This window comes from Artibeus jamaicensis, unplaced genomic scaffold (assembly GCF_021234435.1).
Source record: "Artibeus jamaicensis isolate MK-2021 breed Jamaican fruit bat unplaced genomic scaffold, CSHL_Jam_final contig_233, whole genome shotgun sequence".
In the NCBI taxonomy this organism is placed as follows: domain Eukaryota; kingdom Metazoa; phylum Chordata; class Mammalia; order Chiroptera; family Phyllostomidae; genus Artibeus; species Artibeus jamaicensis.
The window spans coordinates 37377535-37400882 of NW_026521486.1; the positions used below are offsets into that span (position 1 = coordinate 37377535).

At 36.7% G+C, this 23348-nt stretch overlaps 1 protein-coding gene across 1 annotated transcript in view; it reads right to left on the reverse strand.

Annotated features, from left to right (window-relative positions):
- OVCH1 (ovochymase 1) overlaps window positions 1-23348 on the reverse strand; it is a 76536-nt gene that overhangs the window by 3537 nt on the left and 49651 nt on the right. The window contains 4 exon segments of the mRNA XM_053661425.1: window positions 1943-2102; window positions 3633-3827; window positions 7560-7684; window positions 15517-15652. The gene's annotated coding sequence lies outside the window, so the exon portion shown is untranslated.

Genomic DNA, 23348 nt, shown 5'->3' on the forward strand with positions numbered 1-23348 from the left:
TGGTGACAAATAGGTAAAGAGTCCATTGGACTCAACGATTCCACTTATGAATATACCCTAATAATCCCAAAACACCAATTCAAAAGAACTTATGCACCCCAATGTTCAAAGCAGCATTATTTTTAATAGCCAAGTGTCAGAACAGAGCTTGAGTACCCATCAGGAGATTAATGAATTAAAAAAACTGTTTTACATTTACACAAGGGATACTGTGCAGAAGAAATAAAGAAGGAATTCCTACATTTGCAACAGCATGGATGGAACTGGAGAGCATTACGCTAAATGAAGTAAGCCAGTTGGTGAAAGACAAATACCATATGGTCTCACTTATAAGAGAGGTCTAATGAACAAAGTAAACTAATGAAAAAAAAGCAGAACCAGAGACATGCAAACATGGAACAGACTGACAGCTGCCAGAAGGGAGGGGGGATAATGGTGGAAAGAAGGGGAAGGAATTAGTCAAAGGACATGCACGAATGACCCACAGACAACAGTGTGGGGATTGACTGAGGGGCAGGGGTGTGGGCAGGATGGAGGAGAGCAAAGGGAGAAAAATTGGGACAACTATAATAGAATAAATAAGGATAAAAAATAATATTTATATATATAAGAGAGTATATTGGTGTCTCTATTATTTCTTACAACTGCATGTGAATCTACAATAATCTCAACATAGAAAGTCTCATTAAAATAAATTTTAAAATTAGGAAAAATACTGATGTCAGGTCTCCACTCCTGAGATTGCGATTAATTGGTCCAAAATGCATCCTGGCCTATACTTTTGTCTTATTTTAAAGCAACCTAAAGGATTATAATGTACAGCCAAAGTTAAGAAGCACTGTTCTTAGACACTTTCACTGACTCAGTTGTACAAGCACAAAAAGCAAACGGTGAACTGAACCATGAGTGGAGGGTTGCAAGATGGATGCGTTGAAAAGACATAAAAGGGGAGGTGAGGCTACCAGCAGAGGAACAGGAGAATGCAGAAACACAAGAGACAGTTGGGGTAGGGCCATGGCTATGAACGTGGGGACAACCCACGGGCTTTAGTTACATTTCCCACAATACATTGCTTTCCCACTAAACGTTCACCTGAGTTAAGCAGGTTGGTGTGCTACTGTTACTTACTTTCTGCAAATGATAAAACTAAGGCTCAGAACACTTACATCACTTATATCATCCGCTGCCCCAAGACTGCATGGCTACTAGGTGACGGAGGCAGATTAACACTTTTCAAGGTAGTTTTGGCTGAAGGAAACATTAAGGAAAGACACATTTTACTAGGTCATGAAGGTAGAGGAAATATAACATCTGTTGGTTCAGTTTCTGTTCTAAGCTTCTGGGTTAACCTCATAGGATGCAACAGTCTCAGAAGAATAAACAGAACAAAGTTAAAAAAATATATTTCTTACAGCAAGGGGAGAGTAATGGGAGGGAATTGGGGACAACTGTAATTAAACAACAATAAAAAATATATGGACTATAAACGCTGAAAAAAAAAGTATTTCTTTGGCATCTTCTCCATACCTCCATTAACTAAAAGCACATAAAAATTGTTTATGCAGGTTTTTAGAGCAAATAGAGTATAAGAAAGTTCTGAACTAATTATTTAACTTCAGATATATATACAGCATTTCTGTCCTGGCCATTGTCTCAGTTGGCTGAAGTGTCATCCTGTAAAGTGAAGAGTAGAGGCTCAATTCCCAGTGAGGGCACATGCCTAGCTTGTGGGTTCAGTTCCTGGTGGGGGTGCAGCTAGTCACTATTTGTCGCTGACATTGATGTTTCTCTCCCTCTCTCCCCTCCCTTCCCTCTCTCTAAAATCAATGAGCATGTCCTTCCATGAAGATTTTTTTTAAAGTATAAACAGCATGTCTAAGCAAAATAAAGTACAAACAATACGGCAAAGTTCAAAATATGGAAAAGAGTTACTCATACTGACCTCGTGCAACAGGTTTTTCCAGATGCAACAAGGATAGATCGTCCTTGGGAGGAAGCCACGTGAAGCCAGGGTGAGCACACAGAGCTTCCACTGCTATCAAATCACTATTTTCCATGTGCCAGAGGCAACTTCTTCCATTACCAGGTTGTCTGTGACAGTACTTGTATAGAAAAAGGGAGTGAGAGAACAGATACCACTTTTAATAAGGCTGTAATTTTTCAAAATTAGTAAAAATGTATTTTAACATTTCTAATCTATATTAAAACCTTTGTTATGTTGAATTCTTAGAAAACAAAAGCTTCTTTTATTATTATTATTATTGTAAATGTTGCTCACATACAGTTGTCTCCATTTTCACCACACCTCAGCCCCCTCGTGTACCCATTCCCACCTCCACCCTCGAAACCTACCCCTTTGGCTTTGTCTGTGCGTCCTTTAACGTACCTACTTTCTTGCCTTCATAACATTAAATAAAACAATGTAATATTTCTTTCACAATTAAGAATCATGCTACCTTAAAGTAATATTACTCTGCTCCCTAATATAATGTTTCTTAAAGAAATGTCTAGGGACTGCATGTATTAAATCTGGCATTTCCATTCATTTATTTAGTTGTATTTTTCTATCAGGCAAATAACTTATTAAGTTCCCAGTAAATGTACAAAAAATGGTCTCTGGTATGTATGCCAACACAAAATTGACAATCATGGAAATTATAAAAAGTAGACACAGGACGCAATTTTCTTCCCAAAACATGTTACATGTTTTGAGGTGTAACTCAGTTACACTGTTTAATATCAAAATGAAAAGTAGTTTGAAGTGATAGGTTAAAGTCAGTTTTTTAAACAATAAAACTTCACAGAAGCATGAACTAAATTCTTATAAAGTAAAAACTTTTAACACATTTTGCTTTTATATACATATTATGTCATTATATTCAGCCATGAAAAGAAATCTTGCCATTTGTGGATGGATCTGAAGATCATCATGCTAAGTGAAATAAGTCAGACAGAGTAAGACAAATACCATGTACTCTCTCTTGTATGTGGAATCTAACACACACACACACACACACACACACACACATATTTTTTTTAAAGCTTGATAGGTATAGAGAACAGACTGGTGGGTGCCAGAGGCAGAGGCTGGGATGGACAAAAATGGGTGAACTATTTTGTTTTATTTTAGTTTAGTTTACAAGCTTTTTTTTAAAAGGGCATTTACAAAAATATTTGGAACTTTACATATTTATTTTGGGAGTCGGTCTAATGATCAGACGAGTTAGAACAGGAGAAGAAGAAGAAAGTGAATCCACATTTGAACAACCCCTGGACTCTAGGTATGAATACGATATTAAGAAACTAATTAGAAGATGTTAAAACAACATTATCTCCATTTTATAGAGAAGGAAGTGCTGTTAGTTGCTTATTAACTAAATTATACCTAGAAGGAAGAGGTAGTTTTTAAAATCGAAAGCAATTAGTACAACGTGTATTAGTGAAGCCCAGAAAGTTTCGTCAACCTAATAGAATACATCCATTCATTCGCAAGTGGGAGTTGACGCTGGGAGTTTCCTGCGTCACGAGGAGAGCGAGAGTACACCCACAGTGGGCCCTCCCTCCCCGCACTCCGCACCCCACGCACCACAAGCGCACACCAGAAGTTACAGGGGGCTGCTGTCAGGACCCACCGCTTCATACTGAGCACCTCCGCAGTCACGTCCTCGGTGCTGCAGACTCAGCAGACAGGGCCACCAGGCACCCTGGGCTCCCCGAGCTCAGCCGGTTAACACCTCTCGGTGTCTCTCAGACTCGTCTGTGACAAATGGATCAACAGCTGGAATTCCAGGTTGGCCATCGTTTGCTATTGTTCTTTAGTGTCATTCCTTAAAAAAGTAACCACAAAACATTAGATAAAAATACTTACCGAAATCAACTAAAATTTCAGAGTAGAGGTGTTTGTTTCTTTTGTCGGTTCAAAACTAGAATTCTTAAAGTGAGCAAAAATCTCTAAAGTTAACTAAAGCATTAATATATACATCTTTAGGTAAATAGGAACATACATCAAGTTTTAAAAAAGAAACAAAATTGCACTTAATTATGAAATTACTGGACATTGTTCCTTCTGTGGCATTATTACCTTAGTATAACATTTGTAGACATCAAAATACTTTACAATACATGTATTCAAGATACAATTTGTACATAAAAGAAAAGGATAAGGAAAATTTCTAACTGTGTGTTTATTCCATTCTCAGAATTAAAAAGAAGTCCACCATGATATTAAAAATGAAAGACTTATTTAAGTGTTTTCTTAAATATTAAGAAAATTAAGCTTTTCTGTAGCCATATAATTTAAGAATTATAAAATAAGCTTAGTTGCTAAATTATGTACTTGAAATTTTGTTTTTATACCAGAAAGCTATTCTAATTCAGTGGATTTGCTTGTTTATTCAATATTTATATCAAAACTCATTGCAACTTTCTCTTTAGATATGTATAAAACAAGGATTCCCGCCTCCTTTAGATACGTATTCCAAAAACTATGCAAACTCTTCAAAATTCAGCTATCTTAGTCTCAGAAAAGCCCACAAAAGGTATTTATTTAAACATGTTTTTAGTGCATTAAGGTTTGCTGCCTTAGTGCATGTGTTTATGGCATTTACAATCTACATTACATGTGGTAATATGTAGCAAGTCTTATAACTTTGGACTGTTTGTAAACGCGTACCATAGCAATGTTTTTTTTTAGTATTCAACTTGCAAAAAAAGAAATAACTTATTTTTTTAAATATATTTTATTGGTTATACTATTACAGTTGTCCCATTTTTTTCTTTCCTTTATCCCACTCCAACCTGCACCCCTTTCCCTCCAGTGTTCCCTCCTCCCACCTTAGTTCATATCCATGAGTCGTACATGTAACCTCTTTGGCGTCTCTATTTCCTTTACTATTCTTAACCTCCCCTATCTATTTTGTGGCTATCAATTATGCTGCTTATTCCCGGTACCATTTTCCCCCATTCTCTTTACAGCCTCTCTCCACTGATAACCCTTCATGCGATCTCCATCTCTGTGGTTCTGTTCCTGTTCTACTTGTTTGCTTAGTTTTGGGGGGTTTTTTAGGTTCAGTTGTTGATAGTTGTGAGTTTGTTGTTTTTTTACTGTTCATAGTTTTGATGGTTTTCTTTTTCTTAGATAAATCTTTTTAACATTTAGTATAATAAGGGCTTGGTGATGATGAAGTCCTTTAACTTGACCTTATCTGGGAAGCACTTGATCTGCCCTTCCATTCCAAATGAAAGCTTTGCTGGATAGAGTAATCTTGGATGTAGGTCCTTGCCTTTCATGACCTGGAATACTTCTTTCCAGCCCCTTCTTGCCTGTAAGCTCTCTTTTGAGAAACTGGCTGACAGTCTTATAGGAACTTTTGTAGGTAACTCTCTTCTTTTCTCTTGCTGCTTTTAAGATTCTCTCCTTCTCTTTAATCTTAGGTAATGTAATTATGACGTGCCTTGATTTATTTCTTCTTGCATCCAACTTCCTTGGGACTCTCAACGTCCTGGACTTGCATGTCTAGTTCCTACATGAGACTGGGAAAGTTTTCTTTATTTGTTCAAATAAGTTTTTAATTTCCTTTTCTTCCTCTTCTCCTTCTGTAACCCTATTATTCGAATGTTTGCATGTTTATAGTTGTCCCAAAATTCCCTCAGCCTCTCCTTGTCTTTTTTTGAATTCTTGTTTCTTCATTCTGTTCCAGTTGGATGTTTATTGCTTCCTTTTGTTCCAGATTGTTAATTTGAGTCCCGGTTTCCTTCCATTTGCTGTTGGTTCCCTGTATATTTTTATTTCACTTTGTATAGCCTTCATTTCTTTCTTCATTTTGCAACCGAGCTCAGTCAGTTCTGTGAGCATCCTGATTACCATTGTTTTGAACACTGCATCTAATAGGTTGTCTATTTTCTCATCACTTAGTTCTTTTTCTGGAGTTTTGATCTATCTTTTCATATAGGCCATATTTCTTTGTCTCAGCACACCTGTTATATTGTAAGGAGTGGAACCTTAGGTATTTGCCACAGTGGGCCACCTACTTCAGCTAGATTATGACACTGTATGTGGGGGAGGGGTCAGAGAGGGAACCATGCCACTTACTCTGCTCTTGCCTGCTTTCCATTACTTCCCACAAATGGACTGTGCCCTTTCAGGTGCTGATTCCCAGGTGGATGGGCTTCTGTACATTCTAGAAACCCCATGGGTCTTTCTAGTCCCCCATGGGGGACTGCAGGATTCTTCTGCCACCACAACTCCCATAGAATTTTATAGTCTGAGGTTTTGAGGCTTTAGTTTCCCACGCTGGAAACCTGGTTTGAGCAGTCTGCCTTGCTCCCCATTTGTTCCTCTCAACTTATCCACACACGATGTGGAATATCCTGGTCCACTGGCCTGCCGCCTTGCCCACCTGGTCTGCCAGCCACTGCCTTGTCTCACGCCCTCTCCTCCCTGGCTTCCCATCTCTGCCCCTCCTACCAATCTGATGAATGTTTATTCTTTAACTCCTTGGTTGTTGGACTTCCACACAGTTTGATTTTCTGGCAGTTGTGAGGGGTTTTTTTTGTTGTTTGTTTGTTTGTTTATAACAAAGTTGTTTGTCATTGTTGTTTTGGTTGTGGGACAAAGTGAAGTAAATCTACCTATACTTCTATCTTGGCTGGAACTAAATGCAAAAGGAATACTTAAAAAAAATAGGCAGCCTAAATGTCTTTACTGTGACAATGAAGTTTCGGTGTAGAGATGTAGAGATGGGAAAATAAAAGCAATGGTCAACTAGGTGAGCATCCTAAAACTATTAAAAATCACACCTATGGAATGGTGAGATTCACCCCTCTATAGCCCAAATCGAGGACTCTCCTGAGAGCCCATTCACTTCCCTATAATAAAGACAAAGTGACATCAAAAAGGACTTCCAAATGCAAATTGATTAAATGCTTCCTGAAATTATATTCTAATAAAACAATCTCCTAATAACACATTTATTAGGCTTTTAAATCTTAAGCACGACTAATGAAATTCTGCCTAAAAAGTAGATTGGGCCCTGGCTGATGCGGCTCTGCTCAGTGGATCGAGTGCCGGCCTGTGAACCAAAGGGTTGCCGGTTCAATTCCCAGTTTAGGGCACAACCCCAGTCTGGGTTGAGGGCTAGGTCCCCAGTAGGGGGCGTGTGAGAGGCAGCCACACGTTGATGTTTCTCCCTCTCTTTCTTCCTCCCTTCCCCTCTCTAAAAAATAAATAAAATCTTTATTTTAAAAAAAGGAAGATTCAATCAGTAGAAAACTATTTAAATTGTTTCTATTTTATGTAGAGAAGCTTTTACACTTTCAGCTACAATATTCTCCTTTGAGGCCTTTGTAGGACTGGGAGGGTGGTTACTTAATAAAAGAGACATTGTAACACACATGGAAACACTGAACTCTAGCTTTGTTTCAACTTGAATATCCCCACTGGATCTTTTTCATAGTAGCTGACTTTTATGTTGATCATTATTTCTTAAATGAAAAATAACACACACATGGACCGAGAGACACACACATACATGCACACACACCCCAATTAACTTAATTACCTCAGATGATGTATCCGAACTCCCCAAGGTTCATGCTGTCAGGAATGATTCGAAATGAAGTTATCCTGTAACTGACCTTTAAACCAGTGTTGGCCAGTTCTACTTCAAGACTTTTGTGGCATCTGCTTTAATAAACATTTTAAAATAATTACTTACTACTAATAGGCAACTTAATACTGCTTTTCTAAATCCTATCTTCCACAATAAGTTTAAAACCTTTTTCTCCCACAGACTCATCAGTCTTCAAATGCACAGTTGGGTAAGCACCCCTGGAAATCAAGACAAACTCTTTCTTGGAGCCACATGAATGAGCTGCAGTGTGAGAAATACTGAATAATTAAAACACTCTAGTCAATAACATAGGCAAAAGATGGTAAAAAGAGGCAATATTAAATCCTAAACTGTTAATATTGACAAAAGAGTAATTATGAACAGTACAAGGTGAAGATCTGTAGGATGGAATTCATGATTTCATTGCAACAGTGAAAAGAAATAGATTTTTAAAAGGTCAAAGGGGAAAGGCTGGGTTAGTGATTGATATGAAAATGATATACAATTGTGTACCAATTTATGATTATAAAAAAATGAGAAAAGAAGCATTTTGGTGAAAGTAAGTGGACAGAGAAAAAATAGTATATGAGCCAAATATTTATGCCCCACCCCTTTGCCCCTGAAATGTGTGTATGGAAATCCTAAGCCAATGTGATGCTATTAGAAAGTGAGGCTTTTAGGAGGTAAGCGGGTCGTGGAGGCTTTTGGGGTCGGGCCCTCATGAATGGAATTAACCCCCTTATAAAAGAGACCCAAAAAAGCTACCTTGCCCCTTTTTCGCCATGTGAGGGTATAGCAAAAAGACTATTGTCTGTGAAGTGGGAGGCCAGCTCTCACCAGATGCCAAATCTTAGACTTCACAGCCCCCAGAACTGAGAAATAAATGGTTGTTGTTCAAACCACCCAGACACTGGAATATTTTTTATAGAACCTGAACTAAGTCATGCAGGTTGCCCAAATATAGATTAATGAGGATCCTTTCTTACTTTAGAAACACAAAAAGTGATTCTGATAGCAATAGGACATTTGCTGTAATTTATCTGTCCCTGCTGTAATTTAAATTCTCCTAAATTAAAACAATGACACACATTGATTTGTCTTAAAGATAATGTTATCTCAGAAATCCGAGAAAGAAATATGGAGAATAGGGGAATATTTATTCTCTGTGTCTTTGTTTTCCTCAAATAAACTGTGCAGTGAGTTGAAAGTGATGGGGAACTTTGGGACATATCATGTCAAATAACGGGATTCTGCAGAGAAACAACGACCCCCTAGAAGTTTTAAAATAATGGAAATGGGAAAATGCTAATCTGTTTAAAAAGGAGATTGGGTTGGGAGAATGGGTAGGAGACAGAAAAAACAAAGAGTTGTGTGTGGGTGGGGTGGGGGCGAGATTTCAAGGTCATTTATCAGTGAAGTGATGCAGTTTAGTGTTTACAGGCAGATTCTATCTACCAAATGCTGGTCTGAACCACCTCTGCAATTTATTAACTATGTGGCCCTGGGCAAATGACTTAACCTCTCTCTGTGTCTCAAATTTCTCACCTGCGTAGTAGACATAAAAGTGATAATACTTACATGGAAATAAATGAATTGGCATAAAGTATTAGGTTTGTTAAATAAAAATAAGCCTCAGCAAAATTTTACAGCTAATTATTAGACATGGTTTTTGAGCACTTGGAGAAGGACTCGGTGGTCACATGAAGCCAGCGTGGGATCCTTATCATGCCACACTAAATAAACCTAATTTAATCTTTGGAAGAGATAATTAGATGGTGACTAGGGGAAAGGAGATAAACTTAATGAATCTTGAGTTCAGTGAAGCACTTAACAAAGTACCTTATGATGTCCCTATGAGCAGATAGAGAATGCAAGTGGATAATTATTCGGCTAGGAAGTTTCACTGTTGATCAAATAACCAGGCACTGTTAACCTGGAGGGAAAGTCTTAATGGTATGGAAATGGTTCTCTCCTTGGTTCTTTCAAGTACAGGATTTCTACTAATGGCTTAGACAGAAATACATGCAACACAAAATCTGTAGGTTTAGGATGGGTGGTGGCTAGATGAGGAGTAAGGGACTAGATTAACCACAGGACTGAGGGATCACTTAATTTAGCATTTTATCTAATACCGAGTTCCTTCTAAAATAACCCTGGACATATGATTATTAGCCTTGAAAATATGACATGGACTTCATTAGCATTTTCTCTTTTTGAACAGTTCCAATCGCTAAACTGCTCTTTCTCACGTTGAATCAAAAGGCATCACAGTAATGACTGCCATCAGTATAGTGGCCAAGAATGTAAGTGTTGGAATCAGATTGCTCGGGTTAAATCCTACTTTCTGTATTTATTATGTCACTGAAGGTAAGTTATTCAATCTTCTTTTGACTTGATTTCCTAAGATTTATGATGAGACTAATGTAACTACATCTCTATGCTTTTCAAGAAGATTAAGAGAGCTCTCAGGACTATGCCTGAATAATAGTAAATACTCAATAACTACTAGATATTACACAGAACAAGTTTCATACATGGCCTCTATTAAGAATTCCACAAATACTTGAAAAGAAGGCTATGATCCTTCTGTCTTTTCTCCTAGGTAAACATGCCCAGATATCCACAACTTTTAGCATTCTGGTCATTTATGCTGTATGGTTGTGTTCCAGTTTGTTAATGTTCCTTAAAATTGTTGCATGACTAAGGATAACATAATCCATGAGGCAGGGCAGCAGCCAATCAGATTGGACTTTGGCTGTTAAGATTTGTGAGACTAAGCTAATGCATGCCAGCTAAGTGCCAACACTAAGTTTGACCTACTGTGGAACTATGAGTCTCTTTATCTTTTAATTCTTTACTAACACTGCTCTGAAAAATCAAAACCATTTGACACTTCTGAAATATTTATTTGAAACACCTACTTTCTAAATCACCACCTCATATCTATTCAACTCTATTAGTATTTTCCTTTCTGTAACTGTTTGATCTCACCATGACCATCTCAAATTGATCCCATTAACTTTCTAAATCTATCAGCTTGTAAGTAAGAGACTTTATTGTGACAGGAAGCAGAAAAATGAGACAACAGCTAAATTTCTTGTTTGACATTGTTTTAAATGATGGGTGATATTAGAGCATGTTTGGAACTTTGAGAACAATGTGGGAGAAAGGATAACTAAAGGGATTTTGTGAGAAGCTAATAACTCTTAAATTTATATTTCTATAAATTTTTATAAATTTTTATAAAGTTTTCTTCTAGCTCAAGAGTTCTACCTCTAAGCATAGCATTGAAAATGTAATATGGCCCAAACTGATCTTTCCCAACCAATTTAGTTTTCCATCTCTAAAAATACCACCTCCAACATCTCAAACCATATACCCAAGAGTCATCCTCGATTTGCATGTTTAATTCCATACTGAACCCATCAAAAATTCTACTAATTCTATGCCAGATCTTCCCACTTCACTTATACCCTGTTGTTGGTAAGGTGGTCCTTCTGTAAGGTAAGATAATCTATTATCTAAAACTACTAATTGAACTTGCTGCAGTGGTGGAGTGTTCTGTATCAGCCCTGTCCAGTATGGTAGTCAATCACTACATGTAGCAACTGAGCACTTGAAAGACGGTTAATAACACATTTTCTTTTATTTTAACTAATTAAAATTTTAATAGCAACACGTACTGGACAATGCAGGTCTAAGACTACCCCAATAGCTTCCTAACTGTTGATATAATTCACCCTGTTGCCCAAAAAGCCACTCCTCCACACGGCCGCCGGAGCAGCCCTCAAATCACCCCCTTGCTACGTGCTAGGGCTCTAACCAATGCAGATACAGCAATGAACAAACCGGACCAAGTCCTGTTTTCAGGAAATTTTCATTCTGGTGGAAGGAGAAAGATTTTAAACAAGTAAATAAATACATATCTGCTAGGTCATGATAAAGGCCAAGAAGAAAAAGTGGAGGGGGGTTGTCTAGATTATGGGATAGAGAAGGCCTCAGATATGTATTATTAAATGGTATTATCTCTTTCTTCTTTATTGTCTTCTTAAGAGAAGGTGGCAGTGGTCATCTGACTTGTTCACCACTGTGTCTCTAATGTGCCTAATACATTAGGAAATACTCAGTAATAAATGAATTTAACCTGTACATTTAATATGGTGTTTACTAAATACTTTCATGGAGTAAATGAAGAAAGGTGACCAGATGACCTTAATTTTGCTAAATTTCTTTTCACTGAAATATTGTAAAAGCATTAAAAAGGAAACTATTTGGTGGCTATCTACCAGTGCATTTATAGTCACATCAATGATTAAAAACTAAGTTAAAAACTGGTGACTTATACTTAAGTGAATGAAGAGATTTGGTTAGAAAAGATAACTAAGACATTGTAGCCAGTGTGTTTCTGTATAAGAGATAGCCCTTGTAACTAGCTAGGAGAATAGCGATGAGGCTCTATGTTCAATAGCTATAAAAAAGCCTTATAGAAATTACATGTTTCATTGAAAAATGATATGAGCAAATAAAATTGTATGAAGTAAAATGTATAAGCTAGTAAACAAATGGTAACTTCCTCATTTTACACAGAATCATATATGCTAATTATAGAAATATAACTTGTATCATTTGTAATCATCTGATGCCTCTAAATTTTTGATTAATCAGAACTTTTAAAAAAGGATAGTGTTGCCAGTTTGAGGAGTATAAAAGAGTGAAAAAGCAAAAAGCAGCCCCTGAACTGGTGATGTGATGCTCACAGCTAGAACGTGTTGTTCTCTTGTTGGACATAAACAATGTCACAGAACATCAACATCAGCTACGGCTCTCTGAGTCTGTAATGAGGTGAGTCAAAAACAAGGTCGTGTGTAACCACCAAAACACCAAACACATTCCCCGTCTCTCTCTCTCCTCCCACCCACCTGCCCCCAGCTAAAATGAGGGATGACTACTCATTTGCAGTTTTATCCTTATTCAAACGAGGCCTCCCTGTGATTGAGATCCAGTCATAAAATTGCTCCACTTCCTGACAGCATCCATGTAGAGCCAAGTCCACTAGTGCCTTAAACCCTCTCTGAAATCACTCAACCAAAGCCCAAATCCTATAGTAGATCCTTTCTAACACCCTCTAACTGAGACCTCATGGTTTCCCACAGTACATAATCTCCCTCTTTGCAGTGAGTATTAAATCCGAACTGTTCAATTACAGATGTGTTCCAGGGTCTTTGGCTCAAGGGCTTTGATGAGCATTAGATATGCAAGGTCTGATGCTGTAGATTCCTCCAACTAATCTTAAGGAGAGCGAATAGCTTGAAATTTTGTATCTTCCCCTCCCCTATACTCTAATTGTTTTAGAAATCTAGATAGGCACCAAAATCACAGATAAGAAAAAGTTAGGCAACCTTGGAATTTTGAAGCAAATTGCTGAACAGACAGGTGTTATAAAATCCTGGAATATCACAGAAGAGGTCAAGGTCCCTAGAAAAAGACACTGTCATAAACTCTCCTCTTGTCCTTTGTGACAGGTGGCTTGTAATGGTGTCCTAAGTGGCAGCAATGAGAGGAGACTGGAGAAGGTGATGCAACATTAGATTACAAACTCTTTGGAACACTTTCCCCCTATGAGTCACTCTCAGAACAGGATATTGCCTGATGTCCAAGTATGAGAGACACTGTGTGGTCAATAAACTTTTAAAGATTTTCAACCTAATTAGCCTTTTCCTCTTTAATTTGCTCTGAGTTTAAAAATGGCCACCTTTACTCTGAGAATGAAACCTAAGGAAAGAAATTTTCCAAGAAGTTACCTAACTATTCAGTTTAGAAAATACAACCTCTTATAACATATTACATCTTGAAAAGAACAAATTAGAGTGCTCTCAAATGATAAAGGGAGATAGGAGTCACTGGACTGAAATCAAGAAGAGCTGAGGTTAAAGGTCAAACCCAGTGTGTGTGGTCTCATGCTCAGCCCATTGTGTCTGGGGATTCTGATTAAGGATCTGATGGAAAAATCACTGACAACAAGTGATATTCTTCTCAAAGTAATTGTTAGGTCATACTTTCCACATATATAATTATATAAATATGTAGCAGCACTTAACACAGGCCATTTAAGAAAGATGAATTTACCAAGTAATCTTCATTGCTTACCTGGTCCATTATAAATATTGACATAATCCCATTCACAATTCCAAGATTCTTCTTTTATTTAAGGTTTTAATCACTGCCTTAATTGTATTTCCTGACATGGAATAAAAATTCCAAGTGCAGTTCAGCATGTTTGGATAAATATTGGGATAATTGGGAGGTGTGATTTCAACAAAACTAATGGGAATCAAATCCAATACTGGACATCCTTAACACAAAAAGAAAGAAATATATTTAACACAATAATAAAAAAGCTGAGTTACTTCTTGAATCTAGCTTGAATGTCTACAAGTGGGTCATTAAAACTTCAACTCTAGTGCTAGTCAGTGCAGTTCGTTTGGTTGGATGGACCACCAGGAAGCAAAGGGTCACCAGTTCGATTCCTGGCTGGACTGTTGACCAGGTCCCCAGTTGAGGGCATGGAAGAGGCAACCAACCAATGTTTCTCATGTAGATGTTTCTCTACTTCATTTTCTTCCTACCTTCTCCCCTTTCTAAATAAATGAGTAAAATCTTGAAAAAACTTCAAGTATAGTATACTTTTATTAATTGCTGTCACTGTTCCTTTGCATCCATAGTTCCTTATGTATCAACACAGGGTTTAAATGGTTTTTGTTTTGAAAAACTTACCCCTCAAAAAAGGCAGACTGAAGTTCTATGACTTAAACTCACAAACTGTGAACTATTAAATCATCAACTTCCACATTTAAATTTAGTTTTATTGCTTATATGTGGTATATAATCTTAATGGTCACAATCATGAAAAATTATATTATCTTCAGTCTAGAGATGAGTGAACTCACACTTGACATTTTTTCAGATGTGTCCTAAGACTTTTAGGACTTCCTTAAGTTTGTAAATAATACAATAATATTTTATTTCCCTACAAATGCAGTAAGAAATAATTTCAACATTACAAAATAAGAGTAAAGAACAAGGCAATTCAAAAAGTCGATCTGAGTACTTGGCTAAACTAAATACATGAGCAAAATTATGTGCACCTAAAATTCAGCTTCACAGCATATAAATTCAAATTACACATATTTATTGGTAGGAAAATTTAAATCACTCTCAAAAAGTTGAAACCAGGATACTAAGTTTCATAAGGGCCAAGGGGCTACTACACCAGAAAAGAGAATTGAGGAATTCAGTCATATTTTTGGACTCCTCCAAATATTCTAGGTATTATCATCCAACCTAAAATTAATGCCATCCAAAACTTGGCTTATTTCATCAATAAGTTTAGGTGTTTAGTTTTACTATACTTTGGCGCAGCCAGAAGAAGAAAGGGGAAGGGGAGGGGGAGGAGGAGAAGGAGAAGGAGAAAAAGAAAAAAACTGAATGTGTGCATGCAAGAGAGAACAGAGAAATATATCCATAATGCAAAAGACATAAAATATGAGTATATAGAAAGACTGGCAATAAATAGACTTAAAATTGCTAGGAGGATTCCCATTAACAAAACAGATGATTTTCTTACCCATTAATTGGATAAGATGCCACCCCCTTACCCTCCACTCTCTAATCTACCCTGGGTCTCCATTACCTCCAAAGTTTAACAATGAGAAAATTAATACGAGTCCATACTTCACTATAAAGCAACTACAATCAGGACACAGAGACCTGGAAGTTTTTGACAGAAGTCACAGTACATTTTTTACTGAACAGCGCTTAGCAACGCGGATATTTTTTATTCTATTTCCATAATATTATGTAACTGAATCTAAGCCAATTGGATTCCTTCCCTCCTTTATAATCTTACCTTTATCTTTAACTTTTCCTCTCATGGCATCTAGAATAAGAGAATCTTCAGGGTCAATACATCCAAGCAAATACTTTTTAATTTTTACTCTTCTGATTATAGATGTGATACCAGCACATTGTAGAAAATTTCAAAACTAGAGAGTTCAAAAAAGAGAATAAAAAGTCTCCTGTAGTTCCATCCTATATGTAGCTAATGCTGATATTTTAATATAAATCCCATCAGGCCTTTTTCTATGCTACATGTAAATTTTTAAAAATTGTATGATATTTTATGGCTTTATGTTTTCAATTCACATAGATGAAACATAATTTCTATTGACATACTTTAATTTGTAATTTCAAGAACATGAATGATGAGTCAGATCTTTAATAAACCTCATACACAGTATGTAAATCTAATAATTTTTTCTGTTATTAGAAAAATGTCTGCACTAAAGATCTTCTGTGTTTACTGGAAAACCAGAATGAAATATGTGTAATAACAGCCTCCCAAGTTAATTTTAACTTATACTTCAGCTCTCAGCCAGGTGATTGCCATAAACAGAACAGATACATTTCATACCAATTCACTGGACAAGGAGCAACCTTCTTACTCTTTATTTCCTAACCTGCTTTGTCTGTAATGTAATTTCCTTTATTCAAACAAACAACTATTGGGCGCCAACTATTCATGAGGCATGGTTGTCATTTTCAGAGACAACAGCAATGGGGCATGCTTGATGTGACTGAGGGACAGCTACAAGTTTGACCCGGCTGGTGTGTGGTAAGTACTGGGAAAAATGGTAGGACAAATCAAGAAGATAGCCAAGGTCAAGATCATATAGCACCTTGTAGGTCAAAGTAAGGACTTTCAGTATGAATGACTTCAGAAAACATTGGAAGATTATAAGCAGAAGAATAACATATCTGAATTATTTGCTTTAAAATGATCATGTTAGTTCATATGAGTATAACAGACTGAAAAGACACTCATATCAGAATGTTATATTGGAATTGTAGAGAAATAGTTAAGAGTCTAGATCTATTTTACTGAAATGCCCACATGTGAACTACAGTATATCCAATATGAAATGTGAGAAAACAAGCCAAGACAACAAAAATTAATGGCTTGAGCAATAAATTAGTAAAATGGAGTTGTCATCTACTGAGAGGGGAAAGCTTTGTAGAGGAAGAATTTGGAGGCAGGGGTATGACATCAAGAGTAGAATTTTGGCCGTATTAAGCTGGAGATGTTTACCACGCATCCACGTGGGGAGGGAGGCACTTGCATACACAGTGCTGGAGCGCAGCGAAAGAGCTGGGCCTGGAGACAAGCATTTGGGAGTCATCTGTGCGTAGACAGCATTTAAAGCCAGGGGTTGCACACTCACTCAATTAAGAGTGAGTATGAAGAAAAGAGAGTCAGCTCCTGAGTCCTGGAACACCTCAGCCTTTAGCGGTAGAGAAAGTGAGGAATGACCGGGAGGTGAGAAGACAGCCCAGGGAAAGCCCGGAGCTGGGGGCCGAGTGAGGCTCCAGAAGGAAGGAGACTTCATCTGTGTCAAACGCTGCTGGTAAGACCGAGAAGTAACCACTGGGTCTGGACTTTGGGAAGTCACTGGTAGTTTCTGCAAGAACAATGTCGGCAAAATGGTGAGAAAAAAAGTCCTATGATGATGGAGTCCAGGGCAAAAGGGGAGATGATAAATAGAAATGAATTTCATGGTGCTTTCCTGTAAGAAAACAGAGAAATTAAAGTTCTCCTAGAAGTCCATCCCCATCCTTTACCAAACTACACAGAACTTCTCTGTTATATATTTTCATTGCATTCTGTATTTTTCCTTCCAAACTTAATAGATTTACTTTTTTACTCTATGTTTTTCTATATGATTATTTGATTACTTACTAGCTCCCCATGAGACTGTAAACTCTACTGGCGCAGGGACTGTCTTGTTCACTGCTGAATCTTCCTGGCATACATTTAAAAACATTTGCTGGTAGAATAATGACGAGCTTAAATGTGAGATTTTATTCTTGTTGGCTTTTGTGAGTCCCTAGTAAGGGTGTCCCACAGGCCACATGTGACCCAGGAGGGCTCTGAATGCGGCCCAAAACAAGATCGTAAATTTATTTAAGCCATTACAAGATTTTTTTTTTGTTTTTATTAGCGCTCGTGTATTTAATGTTTGGCCCAAGACAACTCTTCTTCTCCCAGTGTGGCCGTGAGACGCCAGAGGCTTGGACCCCCTGCTGTCTTCGACACACAGCCTGACGCAAGCCTGTCCAGTTATCTTCCGCCAGCACATCTCACATCGTGAGACTAAATTAACTAACCTGTGTTTTGTAGAAATGTCTCTTCAATTGTATTTCAGTTAACATTTTTAATGGGGATGAATTAAATCTTAAGAATTAATCTTAAGAACTGGAGCAATTCTAATAATAAAAATTGCAAGTGTTTTCTCCATGATACCTGATTTCTATAATTCGCAATAATTTTCAATTTTCATAATAGCATCAGTGCCTTTGCCCAAACCACAGCAATGTCAGGCAAAGCCTGTTTTTCAATAACCCTCCTGCAACTGATGTATAAGAGCAAGACACCAAACAAGTAAAAGAGAACTAATTTACTCTTGATAGTCACACATTAAGGAATTTCAGAAGGGAAAAGCTACTTAAATTTTTTAATAGGGATAAAATATTCCTACAATATTTTTATAATATTCCAAGTACCAAGACAAATAGACAACATTCTTAGGTGTTACCCAAAAAACATAATAAATCCAATCAATCTTATATGTTATGGAGGTTTAGACTGAGGCCTCCACAGATTATAGAAGTGACAACCTTAGATATTATTTTTGTCTTCTCCCCCAAAGCTGACACATGAAATAGAGAATTCCAATCTATTTATTTGGTAACAGTAGTCTTCTGAACACAGCACAATAAAACCAGCAGGTAAACAAAAATGAAAAAAAGCAACAGATTTCCCAGAAATATGAAAAGAATGTCTCAGAGAAAATTCTTCCACGGCCAAACTGACGTACATGAGAATCAGCATCATAAGAGGACCACGAGATTTCAATGAAGGTGAATGTCCTTCACGTAACTTTTTTAGGAAATTTTTTTTTACTATGCATCAAGGCAAAGGTTATTGAGTAAAATAAGAGAGAAAAATCCTGTTTTTGAAATTACAAATTTATAACATATCTATTCCCAACAATATAGAGAAGGGAAAATCAAGCAGAATAAAACCCAATTAGAATAGAGAGATCTAAGCCCTAGATTCCTGAACCTAAGCAGTTCTTAGAAAGGGGTTTAAACCAACTAGGACACGGTATAATATCTGGAATAACCTTGACAGATATAGTAAAGCTATATATTACAAGAGAAGGTGACAGGGTCTAGCTGGTTCCTCAAGGAACAAAAAAATTATTCTTGTTACCAGACCTAAGAAAAATGCTCATACACAGGCGGTGTATTCAAGCCTTTGCAATACACAACCTTCATGTATTCACAGCACAGTCAACTGAGTAAGAAGCAGGTTGCAGTAATTGGCACGAAAGTTAAAACCATTAGCTAGTCGAAATGAAATTGTTTAGGCAATAGTTTTTAGATGTCTCCTGAGATACCAAATCCTGGCTCTAATTAGGAATGGTTCAGCCTCCCATTACCCCGGGATCTCCAAGGCATCCTTTAGAAGGCGATGGAGTATGAGCTCCTTCTGAGACGGTTCTCCGTCTCAGGAGGCCCACTGCCAATAGCCAGAATGTTGTCATGAAGTTCTCCCCTGTGACGCTAATTCAACTTCTAGCACAGGGCAGTTTCCCTCCTTCTTTTGCTTTTTATAGTTTTATTTTAAGATCACAATGTTCATTTACTGAAGAACATTTAGAGAATTTCAAAACTAATTACTCATAATCTCGTACTCCAGAAATATCCACTTAAACTTTAGACCTTTATTTTAGTCACATGTAGCACTTTAGAAATATTTAATTATACGATGTGGCTTTCCATTCTGATCTTCTCACTCAATATTACATGTAAATTTTTTCAATTGTATTAAAAAGTTATGTGAAAATAATTAGTGCCTGCATAACATTTTTACCTGTGGATTTATAATATTTTTCTTAAGCAATATTCCATTAAAATTTTTTGGCCATTATAAATAACACTAGCTAAATGAATACCTTGTACATAAATGTCTTTACACATGTGAAAAGTATATTTTTAATAGGTATGGCTAAAAGTTGAAACATTGAATCAAAATTCAGCTTTTGAAAAATTTCTAAACCTCTCCCCAGAAAGCATACTCCATACTATACCTCAATGACAACATAAAAACGTCAGCTACATTGCATTTTATTTAATAAATGTAATCCTTCTCCAAAATCTTTATTGTCAATTTACTAGATAAAATTTTTCTCCAGGCTAAATATTTTTCTCATATTTATTTATTTGCCTCTAAATTGCTCACTGAGATCTTGCCCATTTTCCTATTAGCGTCTATTACCCAAACAGTGATTCTGAATTGTATTTCAGAATTCATTGGTTAAACCCTTATTTATTGTACTTATTTAAAATTTTTTTTACATTTTTACTTTAATTTAAAAAATAAATTTGAGCTTTATACTTGTTAAGTCAAATAGCAGTTGATTAGAAAGGTTAGAGTCCAGGGTTCTCAGAAGGCTGATGATTTAAATCTGCTTCCTATGACAAGCCATCTCACCTTTGATCATACACAGTATTTTCTGAATCAAACATTCTTACAAAGGTAGTATGCTGCACCTACCATTCAGAGTTTCAAGGTTGCAAGTCAATAATCCTAGGAACTATTGCTTTCTGCTATGGCAGAAAAACTCTGCCTTTTTAGGAAACAGATGGCTTGAGGATTAACTTCATTGTGACAAGACACAAAATAAAAAGATTTAATTTAGATTGTATAGTAACCGATTGTAAATATTCTCTAACCTCTCTTATCTGTTAAAAAAGGTTAATGATTATTCCAGCGCTTAATGTTCCCCAAATAACTTGGGTCAATGGTTTGTAATTCTCTTGGAAAATGAACAAAAGTCAAATGCTTTGGAGACTCTGGTTTTAAGTTGGAACTTAATCAAAGCTGAGTCAAAGATATTGAGACCTACACACTCAGTTTTACAAATTTGAGCTTTTCTAATGCTGATTTTAAAATTCTCTATGTTAACTATCTTAACCCTTTCTCAGAGTTGTTGAAAATGCCAATTATTTGCTTTTTAAATTTGGTTTTGGTTAGAGCAGAAAAGGTTTCAATTATATAGGAATTTATTGATAATTTTTTGTTCTCGCTCATTGCTTTTATATAATAAGATCCCTTTCCATCCATAGTTAAAATAATTACTTATATTTTATATGTTTAAAGGCTGAGTAAAATTTGTTTAACTTTTCAATCTGCTCTTCTATAATATGATGAAAATATAATTTAGTTTCCTCTCTGATTTATAATGCCAAATTTATCATATTAATGTCTGCATTTCTGATTTCTATTCTGGTCCACTCATGTGTGTCTCTTCTTGCTCTAGCACTATACTGTTTTGGTTATCACTACTTCAAAGTATGTTTTAATGCCTGATAATTTGCTTCATCTTGTCTCCCTCCCCACCCCAGAAGAACATTTTCAGCTAGTGCTGTTATCTTAAGGATATACTTTAGAGTTATTATTAATTTCTTCCTCAGTCTCAAGAAAAATTCCCATTGGAATTTTGTTGGGAAATATATCTGTAAATTAATTTGGGATAAATTAATGTTAATTCTGTCTTCCAGTATTAGAACATGCTACTTTTCTCTATTCTGATCTCTGTGTGGAGGGGTTGGGAGTATGGTAGATGTGTATATGTGTGCCAAGTTTTACATTTGATGCTATATCTCATATGTTGTTTTAAGGTTGTTCCTATCTTTATGGTTTTTGTTGTTAACTAATTAAAGTCATTTTTCCATTATATCTGTTAACTAATTTTTACTGGTATGACTTTAAAGATATAATTGCTGTGAAATTAATTTATACCTAGTTTTCTTAATTTGACCTAGTTATATGACATATATTTTTCAATATTAAAAAAGTGATCCTTGCATTATAGGGATAAATCATAGTACTTGTTTCTGTTAAATATTCATTGAACAACCTATTGACTTCAAGCACTGAGTTAGCCCCTGGAGCCTGTAACATTTACTTGCAAAAATTGAAATAGGGTCATTAAAACTTTTGGGGGTGGAGATGGGAAGTAGTGCATATGTTTTAGGAACTAATTCTAAGTAAAGAAGAATAGGTACGCAGTTCATTAACATTATGAATTATAACTGATACAGCTAATATACTATCTCTCTGCTTTTCTACATTTCTTTGTTCTTCCAAACTGGGTGCTCAGACAACTCATGCATGGAAAGGCAATAGAGAAACAAGAGTCTAATCTTTTTTCTGCACAGCACAATTTAAAGGATAGAAATAAGAATGTATATTTCTCTTTTTTTAATTATATTTATTTATCTTTAGAGGGGAAAGGAAGGAGAGAGAGAGAGAAATATCAATGTATGGTTGCCTCTTATGCGTCCCCCGCTGGGAAATGGCCTGCAACCCAGGCATGGGCTCCAACTGGGAATCAAACCATGATCCTTTGGTTTGCAGGTCCGTGCTCAATCCACTGAGCCACACCAGCCAGGGCAAGAATGTATATTTCTAACTCAAACACAGCAGAAGCTTGGTTTCTTTTATACTAATTAACATACATTCTTATTAAATTCTCAAAATCACCTCATGAGGCAGTTCAAAGAGCTGGTATTTTGTAAGGCAAGAAAGGAAGAAGCACAGATAATTTACAAAGATGCTGGGCCCAGATCCTACATCTCCTCGTAAAAAGCTATGATGGTTTTGATTCAAAATTGTCTCAGGAACCAGGGAAGCTCTGAGTTTATTAACATTCCCTTCTGGGACGGTAATGCAAGTCCAGAAGAAAAAAGGACAGTGGTTCCACAATGGACCAATTTATCAACTCTGGCATCTGGGTTGTTTCACACTTTTAGGGAGTCAAAGTCCAGCAAAATGCCACACATCCCCTCCCTCTGGGCAGTCACCTTATGTCAATAGGTATCACCTTAAGTATACTGGGAATTTATAGTCCACGTGTATGAGCGTGTGGCGGTGATGGTGGGGTGTCCTCATAAATCACATGAGAAGCGACCAGTAGACATTATTTCTGCATGTCACAAATGAGGAAACTGAGTCTTAGAAAGCTTTGGGAACAGTCCCAAAGACATTGAGCTACCAGATGGTGGAACTGAGATTCGAACCCAGGACCGTCAGATCCCATCACATCAGGTACCATTGGTCCGCCAGCCTAAACCTTGTTTCCATTTCCCTTCTCCCAAGTCCCCTGTGGCCACGTGGCAAAACTGGGCAAAGAAACTCGAACCTGCTACAGGATTCTGGGAAATGTGTTTGCTTTGTCCATGGTGACGAGCCTTCCCCACGCCCTGTCTTCCTTTTTTCTCCAGGGTGTTGGCAAGGACTGCAATAGTCATTATGCAACTATTAGGAAAAGGCCAAGAAAGCTGCAGTAACTTCAGTCTCGACAGGGTTGAACTGTTGAACTTGTGTATCCACATACCTTTAGATTCCTCTCTCTCTCTGTCTCTTTTTAGAATAATAAATTTGTCACCTTAATTAGGTTTCTGGTTACTATCTAATTGACAAACCCATTTAATGCCTTTTCCTATACATATTATTTTGCCTCACTGATGTTATAGCCCCAATTTTCTTATGCTACATTCACTTAAAACTAATTATTCATCCTTTATTTTTGGTATCTCTGGGCAAGTTTAATC